The following is a 10,512-nucleotide window of genomic DNA, read 5'->3' on the forward strand; positions in this document are numbered from 1 at the left end:
TTAATGACAGTATATACATTTTTGGGTGAACTAACCCTTTAAAAGATACAAGCAGTTTAGTTGGAAATGATCTCAAGCTGACTTGCTGAAGGTGTTACTACCCGTTAACAGACATTGTACTTCCTGGAAAATACATTTTGAAAAAACATCCATAATGAAATGACCCTTCACAATAGATCTATATAGAGCTACATATGGCAATTTATCTATTCGATAAAATACCTTACTCGCCTATTGAGTAATAAAAACGCCATCTCTACGCCAACCTTTACAACATTTTCAGTTTTCACCATCTCAAAAAAAACAACTCAATGTTCATTCTTGTTTTATTACGAGCTCTGTCGCAGACCCTTTTTTTGTGTCTTTTTCCCCCCCAGCAGACCTCTCCTCTGTTTTTTTTTTTTTGGTGTCATGAACTGGCTTTTAAACAAACATATACTGTTGTCTAAGGGTCAACAACTTATGACATTTGAATGGTTTTTACATAAAAAAACATCATAATGAATAAGTAATAGGCTATTTTCTACCCTGGTTTTGAGGATCTCTCCCGCACGGTTGGTTTTTATGGGCATTAATGGACTGAAGACTTAGAAGTAAACGCCCACATCTAGGATTGGATAAGATTTTCATATTAATATTGGAGATTGTCAGTACATGTGGGAATTGTTTTGAAAGCGTGTGGAAAAACGGTAACAGGAATGAATTGCCCACAGGGCTCACAAAACCTCTTTTTAAACAAACACAATGATTTCAGACGATCTGTAACAATGCCATACTATCACATATATATATAAAAAAAACATTTTTACTCACATTAGTTTGTTGCTTCATTCATTCATGTAATTTCATCCTGTCTGCAAATCCAGTCTCTTGTTTACAAACAAATCTGTGGTGAAATTAAAGGAGGGGTGAAACACTCAGTTTCAGTCAATCTCATGTCAATCTTGAGTACCTATAGAGTAGTATTGCATCCTTCATATCTCCGAAAAGTCTTTAGTTTTATCATATTTATAAAAGAAATATAGGCTGTACCGAGTCTTTCCGGAAAAAAACGAGCGCCTGGAGGCATATCGTGTGGGCGGAGCTAAAGAATGATGAATGCGCACAAAGCGGTGACGTCCTCAAGCGTGGAGAAACCCATCTATCTCAGCTAATACAGATAATGATCCACAATCAAATCTGAGGCAGAAATAAATTGAACACGAGAAACGGCAACATCAGGACTTCCATCTCTGTGGTATGTACTGTATTTAGGGGCCTCTGTGTGTCTTTACTTGCAGTTTATGAGGACATGATTCGGTCCATGGACTATTGTATGTGACTAAGTTAGACCTTAGAAGTAGCAAGCACGTCAGAGTCAGACTAGTGTAAAGTTATACAGAACAACAATGAAGTAACCGTTAGCGCATTTGAATGACGAAGCACGTGATCGTGTCGTTTACTGATGTTTACTCATGCGACGGTAGCCAATAGCAGAGACATTTGAAGCTGATTTACTAACCGACTGCTTCCAAAGCAGGACCGAACCTTTATCGCTGGGACCGCTCTGTCAAAAACACACTTCTTTGGTATGATTTGGTGAAGTCCTGACAGCAGTGGCGTGGAAATCCACTTTGAGACACGACTGAAGCGATGCCTTGAAGCTTCCCGTCATTTCTGCGTTCAAATCGGTTCAAATGCAGTGCTGCCTTCCCGGAATGCTGTGCTGAAGCGTTGAAGTCGCTCGACGTCACCCATAGGAATAAAGTGGAGCGCGGCGCGCGACATAAGTGTTCACAGACGACTGGATCTGCAGCTGAGAGACTGTTTTCGGCGTGCATTTCCTCTCTCTCGATCTAGTCACGCGCGCGCGCACACTACCGGGAGAAGAGCCCGTACTGCCCATACAGGGACCTTCCGTTCTATTAACGTCTAGTAGACCCATACTCGAAAAAAACTCTCCGAAACTTGTGAGAAACCGGAAGGAGTATTTTTGACACAAAAATACTCTATCAAACGTCCAACATTAGTTTTTGAAATTTTGTCTATGTTTAGGATGGGAATCCATGTCTTTAACAGTGTAAAAAGCTCAGTATGCATGAAACAGCATTTCACCCCCCCTTTAAGGAACAAACATGCGCTGGATATTCATTAAAAATAAAGTTCATCCATGCGTTCATAATACTGGAATCAGAATTAAGCTTATGCGGTATGTTTATTGCTTAGAAGTTCGATCCGGTTTAGCTCTATGTAGGCCTGTCATGTCAGTGGGCGGGGCTACAGAATCTACAGGGGCTAAAGGGCCGCTCTTCTTCTGTTGAGGCAGTGTTTGGTGTGGCATATTCTGAGATTAATCGTTTGATGGGCCTGGTGTCAATAAAAAATGTTCTTTGACTAGCAAGAGAGTTTTGAGCTCTGAATCTTACAGGATATACTTTTATATTACCATGACCTTTTATATTTCAAAAGGTCAAGGGAAAGTTGATTTCGTTAAACAGGTGACTTTTCTGTATGACTGTTTACGGATATGACGAGACACATACAGACGAGGCATGTATGCAATTTCCCAACAAAAATCGTCCTATCCCATATAAAATGTAAACACGTTCTTATATATCCTTACTATAGTGAATCAAGGTAAGTCAAACTCATTTTGGAAGATTAATGATGTATTAATCTTTGCCAAAGTATGAATCGTGTATGATTTATACTTGTTTTACACTTAATTTTACAGTCTGCTAAGTGCTAACAAACTATGTATAATCTAAAAAAATGTTACATGGTTAGATCATTTTAAGTTGACACCAGGAGCATGCAGCACTCGGAGACAGGCAGATACCACAAAGGACAAGACAAAAATGTGCATGGATATTTAGCAAGACTAATGCATCTCTTATGTCACAACTAAATCTTCTGAGAAAGACTGCAATAGTGAAAGCTGAAATCACTCTGGGTGAGTAATTTTGACACCCTCATCGTGGAGACTTTAAGGTCATTTATGGAGAACTCCCTAAAAGTCATCAGAGAAAAGACACATCAGGCAATCCTGATGAAGAGCCTCATGCACTCTGTGCAGCAAATTCCTCTGTGATGTCCAAAAGCCGATTCATTCTTCAAATGTTTGGACTTACAAATGAGCATCTTTTGCTCAGTTAGAATTAGAAATATTTACATGAAAGCATTTGTATGGATTGTGATGTGAGGAAAGTACCGGGATGAGAAGGCTGTTAATGGAGGCTGTCAGGAAAATTGTTATATTGTATGTGTAAGTGATCTGAGTCCGCATCAAAATAGAGAAGGTTTACTAAAAGAGAAATATGTGCACTCACACTGCCTCCTACATCAAGAAAATGACTAGGAAAACCACTTTCATTAACTTAAAATGGGATAAGCTAAAGATTTTACTGGGATTTATTTTATTAGACCAGCTATCAAGAAACCAGGAACTTTATCTGTAAAGATAAGACTTAAGGTTAACTTTGAATTTATACTACACACCACCCATAAATTTTGTCTTGGAAGAGTTTCCTTCCAGCTGAGGGCAGGCTGAAAATTAATCATTCGATTTTAAACCAGCTCCTGGTGGTGTGGTTCTGAAAGTTTATATAAGGCCACATAATTCTATAAAGCAAAGAAGACATGAAATACTACCAGAATTGATTGCTTTATACAAAAGTTAGTTCCTACCACGTTCCAAAAGTGCGCTGCACTGTGACTTCCACTGTATAAATCACTACACATTAGGACACTAAACAATGTTGGAAACATTTGAGATAAGTACACCGGTCAACAAAATATATTACATTTTTTCTAGGTTTTTTTTTGGATATTTTCGTTTAAAAATCTTACATATTGTGCCTTTCATTCTGCCTTTGTACACAGTGGAAATAGCCTGTATTCAGCAAGCTTAGTATCTAGATGTGCGTTTATGTAATGGGATTCTAAATATCATTTTGACCTTAAAGGATGTAATTTTTGGCCAAAACTGGTACTGCAATCACTAGCCCCTCTCCCCCTCCCCCCTGACTCGAGGTTGCCAGATAGGCTGTAGGATCCAGCAGGAACGTTTGTAGCTGCAGCTGTGGTAACTAGAGCAGAGCTGGCAACCCGGATGCCGAAACACTATTGACTTCGTGATTGGTAGACAGGTGGAGGGCGGAGCTTCAGGCCAAAGCACAACATGTCAACATCATCAGTTGAGGGCTGCAACAACAACTTTTAAATGACAATATCCTGGCCGGACTACTGTTGTCAGTGATAGAAATATTTGAAATGAACATGATTTCTTAATGTCTAATGACATATCAGGGTAATTTTATGATTAATTGAAATACATTTCGTACATTCAGTTCCTTTTAGATATCCTTTATAAATAGGTAAGAATAATCCTGGTGTCTTCCATGATTCCTGTTCTTTCTGACAACAAAGCACTTGCTTGCAACACGCTTGTAATGGTGGGGAGTAGGAAGTGGGAATTTCTGATAGCAATTTAAGGCAGGAAACGATTCGCTCGAACAATGTCCTTTTAGGAACAAGAGAGGAGTCTTTGAATCAGCACGAGCAATTAGTTAAAAAACGTAATCATTCAGGAACAAAACCATTGATCTGTGTTGCTTGGAGACACGTAATAGTTGGTTGTGGCTTTGTTTGTTGTGGCTTTGTTTGGAACTTTTTTCATCGGCTGTCCTGAACATATAAATCATGTTGTTGATATGAATATCAGCATGACTGTGTATACCTGCAGCCAAAACAAAAACATAAAAATACTATAGGCCTGTAATCACATTGATCCTTGGTTGATTCAGTAGGGTAAAACTTACGACTTTACATAAAGAATTCAAAGAACTTTAATTGAGAGCGGTGTCGTGTTGAGAGAGTGGGTTGTGTGTCGTGCTGCTTTCGAAAATCTCCACCCGTGGGACATCTTACGTAGGTGGGTTTATTTGTCGCAATCACACCTCAGATCTCAACTGTCCCCAATCTGCAGTTAGCTATGAATGAACATGAGGGAATCCCTCTTGCTCCGAGATCAAAGTAAAGGAGCACGAAGCTGCAAGGCAAATTTCACAGGGAAGCCCTTTGTTTACTTCAGCCAGTCAGGTCTTTTGAGGAAAATTGCAGTTATGGTTTGCATTTAAGGGTTATAGTTATTTTTATAGCCTATGTTAGCCTAGTAGAAGTTTAAACATTTGGATCAGGTAGGATCACAAATGGATTACACTTTTTTTTTTTTACAGTTATTGTTCATCTTTATTAATTTTGTAAGAGCTTATAAACTGTCATTGCTTAAATGCACACTCTAAACCATTTGTTGGTTTATGGGTGAGGATTCAGTTTTGAACTAATGTACTAATGTAGCTGCCAATAGACCCTGACCAGTCCTATCTTGGGCTCATCTTTTGATCTTATGAAATCTTGAAAGAATTTTTGAAATCCAGATTTAGTGATTTATTTCTTTTACCATATCTCTCACAAATAAATATTGAAGATTTTGCAAGACATAATAATAGGGAGGGAATTCAATCCTCCTCATTCTTGAGCCTCTGTGCCATGAGAAACAAGCTGAAGACAAACATTGGACACGCTGTAAATTTCACAGTAAAAGAAGTGTTGTTCAGAGGATGGAGTTTATAGTTAAATTTAGTTTAATTGTTAACTTCACAGATGCTCCTCTTCGAGTGCATGTGAATCCTCTGACTATTAATAGCAGATTGAATTTATATGGCAAATCAGAGAAGCAGGAAACAACTGAGATTTAACAGAGCTCCTTTATTGTTTTTCTGTCCCATGGGAAAACATTAGCAAATCAGCCAGAAAATGTTTAGAAAGCTTGAATAAATCTAAACCAATGGTTTATTACTCAAACTGAAGTTATTGAATTGCCCTGTTGTCTGTAGGAAGTCATGTTGTTATGCTCTAGCATGTGTTTATTGATCTTGGCAAGCTTTTGTTTGTGTTTCTGTAGCCTAATATAACCTCTGCGAACAGAATTGCACAATTCAGGATTCCACCTGGTCATCCAGGCCTGATGAATCCTGGAGTGTGCCTATACAGTTTATAAGACAAACCCACATCTTGGCTGCTACTGCAGGTATTACTTACTGCCCCATATCATCACTTACCAGCTGCACAGACAGCAGGCTAAAACAAAGCCTGGCTTTAGACTCGTGTTTAGTGCGTATTTGTATTCATTTAACCCTCTCAAGTTTTCTCTCCAGCTCTAACAGCCTGATGCTACATATTTATTTAAGCAGCTGAGCGTGTAGAGTGCTGGCACTTTATTCATGTTTGCAACTGCTCTGCCATGAACTTGTGAAATAATGTACCAACCTATTTTGTGTTTTTGTCTTCTGTCTTATCTATGCCTTCATCAAGAGCAACTGAGAATGCCAATGGAGATTACTGGCAGGATGTACTGTCGCTTGTGTTACAATCTCAGTGCACAATAATCAAATGGCAAGTGCCTTATACCTTATAGGTCAGTAAGATTTTTCAAAAATAAATTAATACTTTTATTTAGCAAGATAGAATACATTTCCATAGAAATATTACTTGTTTTGACATAAGACTGAAGACATTGAAAATTGCTGACAATTCAGCTTTGCCATTACAGGAAATTACAATTTAATTTATCAATTTTAAAGAGAATATGGAATAGTAGGCTGGAGTGCTGTCGGTCATGCAATGCTGACGAAAAATTGTTATTTTAATCCGGATTGCAGGTCCACTTTGTTCAGCGTTCCTAGGGACATGGGAGTTAGGGATCAATGGTTAAAATTTAAATTTCGCTCTTTGTGCTGCACATTTCACGGACGAAAAGCTCACAATCGTCGCGAGTTCAATGCAGGATTCGCACAACGGCTTGTCTTCAAAGATGGAGCGTTTCCAACTTTAAAAACAAGCTATTTACCATAACCTGTAAGTATGATGTTTTTTTTTTTTTTGATTTCTCAATGTTATTTTTTCCAGAGAACATTCAGTGATCAACTGGCAAATTAAAAAATATAAATCTGACTGGTGCTCAGCCAGAGACTGAGTGAGTGAGAGACTGACTTGAGCTTATTGTCTTTTAATGTTTAATTTAGGTTTCATACACTTCAAATGACATTACACAATTACAAAAATGTCACATATATCAGGAGAAGTGGATGAACCTGGTTGTAAAGCCAGCAGGCCCCATCTCCGTCAGTGTTGTAAACATGTAACGCGGCACAGACGCCCACAGCCCGTGATAACTTTACCGATCAACTAACACAATCATTTTCTAGCCTGTTCCCTCACGGAATGTCACATAAGAGGATTTCAGGGTGATTAGGACAATTTTCCCAAGTCATCTCAATGCCAAAAAGTGTCCCAATCACCTTGTACAGCGAACAATTTCTTTGCGTGACGGTGACAGTACATCCCAGAATAACTCTTTCTGCATTTATCAACACATCTTTTTGATTTTCCCTGCAAAAAACATCTCTAGTCCTCTGTCTACAGGTTTTCATAGACAAACTAGGAAGTCAGGGCAGGTCTCATTTTTTTAAAAACTTTAGTTACAAGCTGTTAAGACATCATAAGCAAGGTTGCATGTAAATTCTTACATATAGCTACTTTAGATAAGTTTCTCATCTCAGTATGGGTGGCTCTGTAGTCACTTTAGCAGATTAACCTTAGAGCTCTATTTCATCAATTACAAGACTCCAACATGGATTTCCTCATTCTTTCGATCACAAAAATACAACCTGGTCTCACAGAATTCCGTGAAATGAACACGGACCCTTAACTCAAAAATCTGTGGTAGTTTCACGGAATCGCCGAAAATTCCGTGATGGGTCCATGGAAGTGTTGCCTATGTAAGTCAATGACAGGCAGCATCCGTGGTCCACACACGGATTCCCAACACACATTTAATTAATTGCATTTGTAAAAGTAGACATGATTTTATGAATATTTATAGCCTACTTTTATATTTCGGAGCAACTAACTCCACTCCTACCCACTTATCAACAATATAAAACACATAACAGGCAAATAAATGTACAGTCACAGTTATTTATCGCAAAAACGGACCAGAAACAGTACAGAAGTATTGACTCATGTTGCATTCCAAGTCTTCTGAAGTCATACGATATCTTCATGTGGTTGATCTTAATGTTTTAATCGTTGAAATGATGATCGTGCTCCACACATGCACTCATTCATATTTCTCATGATTCAAATGATACAAACGTCAGCATGACTTGATCGGTCAGGAGACACACGAGAGCCAATGGCATTTTACAATCAAAGCAATGATGCAATTGGTCACGCGACATACAACTCTACTTCTCATTTCAACCAGATGATCCTACAGTCAGTGTTCGTATCGCTGCCTGTCTGACAGACATTTCTGACTGGATGAAGGAGCATCACCTTCAACTCAATCTTGCAAAGACAGAATTACTTGTTTTCTCAACCAACCCAGCACTTCATAAAAATTTCTGCATTCACCTTGGTTCATCAACCATAACTCCATCCAGGACAGCCAGGAACCTTGGAGTTGTGATTGATGACCATTTAAACTTCACTGACCACATTACTGCAACAGCCCGGTCCTGCAGATTTGCTTTATACAACATTAGAAAGATTAGACCCTGCACAACTGCACAACTCCTGGTTCAAGCTCTTGTTCTCTCCAGACTGGACTATTGTAATGCTCTTCTGGCTGAGCTTCCAGCATGCACTATCAAACCCTTGCAGCTGATCCAGAATGCAGCGGCGAGAGTGGTCTTTAATGAGCCGAAGAGAGCGCATGTCACGCCTCTCTTCATCAGACTGCCCTGGTTGCTGATGGCTGCTCGCATCAAATTCAAGGCACTAGTTCTCGCCTACAAAACAACCACTGGCTCTGCACCAATATACCTAAACTCACTTGTTCAGACTTACACACTCTCCAGAAGCTTGCGTTCTGCAAGTGAGCGACGCCTCGTGGTTCCATCCCAAAGAGGCATGAAATCACTCTCACGGACATTTTCCTGGACCGTTCCCACCTGGTGGAATGACCTGCCATGATCTCAATTCGTGCTGCCGAGTCTGTAGCCATTTTTAAAAAACATCTTAAGACACATCTTTTCCAATTGCACCTGACCAATAAAGAATAGCACTTACTGATCACCACAGCAACGACCAAAAAGTGCACACTCCCGGATCATATCTACGTCTCTCATCCGGATTTGTGCCTTCAGGCGGGTGTGTTACATAGTTATCATAGCTATCATAATCCGGTGTACTGTATTTTGCGTACGTGAGTTTTTGTTGTAGATGGCTATTGCTGCGCGTTTAGCTAGAATACCATACAAAACCAACCCATTGGGCCACTGAATCTGCATTAATGACAACAGTTGGGGCAACAGCCTTAGTCCTAATGGGTTATCATGGCTATCAAAATCCAGTGTTCTGTATTTTGCGTAAGTGAGTTTTTGTTGTAGGTGGCTATTGTAGATGGCTCTAAAAAACAAAATTGTGTACTGTGCTAATTAATTGAGACTTAATTTAATTGCTAATTAATTAATTGAGCTCTTACAGGTTGTTGGCCTTGTTTGTTTCATTGCTTCTATTGCTCTCCCCTTTTTTGTAAGTCGCTTTGGATAAAAGCGTCTGCTAAATGATTAAATGTAAATGTAAAATGTAAACAACAGCCAATGCTGTCAAAGCTGACGTTACGTTTCTTCTAGCGGCAATATTTGAAATGTATTAATATTCGGCGGATGGACTTGACGTTACTGATTGCTTCTGGGGATTATCTTCACAGAAATCAATTGTTTGGCCTCGGAACACTTGGGATATTTGTAGTTTCTGAATAAAATGTGCCTGCAGTATCTGTGTATCTGCCTGTTATGTCCTGTTTTTTTAATAATACACAAATGGGTAGGTTTAGGGAAGGGATTGAGTTAAGTGTTCAAAATGTCTGAATAAACAGAAGAAAAATAAATGTAAATAAATTATGCTGACTGAATCAAACTGATGAATATAAGGTGTTGGAACAGGGAATCCGTGTGAGGACCACGGATGCTGCCTGTCATTGACTTACATAGGCATCACTTCCGTGAACCCATCATGGAATTTTCGGCGATTCCATGAAACTACCACAAATTTTTGAGTTAAGGGTCCGTGTTGATTTCATGGAAATCTGTGAGACCAGGTTGTAAAAATAAGTTTTAGTAAAACTTGAAATGCAAAGGCAACACATATTTATACATGGGGAAAAAACAGGAAGTATTAATAAATTTAGCCACTTTACTATTTTCAGATTTAAGAATCTGTTTACAATAGTTTTGATGGCACTGAAAAAATGTCTAACCATTCTTCAGCTAAACCATTTTCTTGGTCCTAAAGGTTGTATTAAATCCTTATCAGATACCAGTTTTTTTTAGACATTAAGCAATAATTCACACCTGTATGCTGGCATACCTCACAGTTCGCTGAGCATCAGCTAGCATTCCTGAATTCATACGCAGTTTATGTAATTGACTTTCAAGCTGTAATGGAGCCGCATGACCTGTGAAC

Source organism: Pseudorasbora parva, chromosome 10 (genome assembly GCF_024679245.1).
Source record: "Pseudorasbora parva isolate DD20220531a chromosome 10, ASM2467924v1, whole genome shotgun sequence".
NCBI lineage: Eukaryota > Metazoa > Chordata > Actinopteri > Cypriniformes > Gobionidae > Pseudorasbora > Pseudorasbora parva.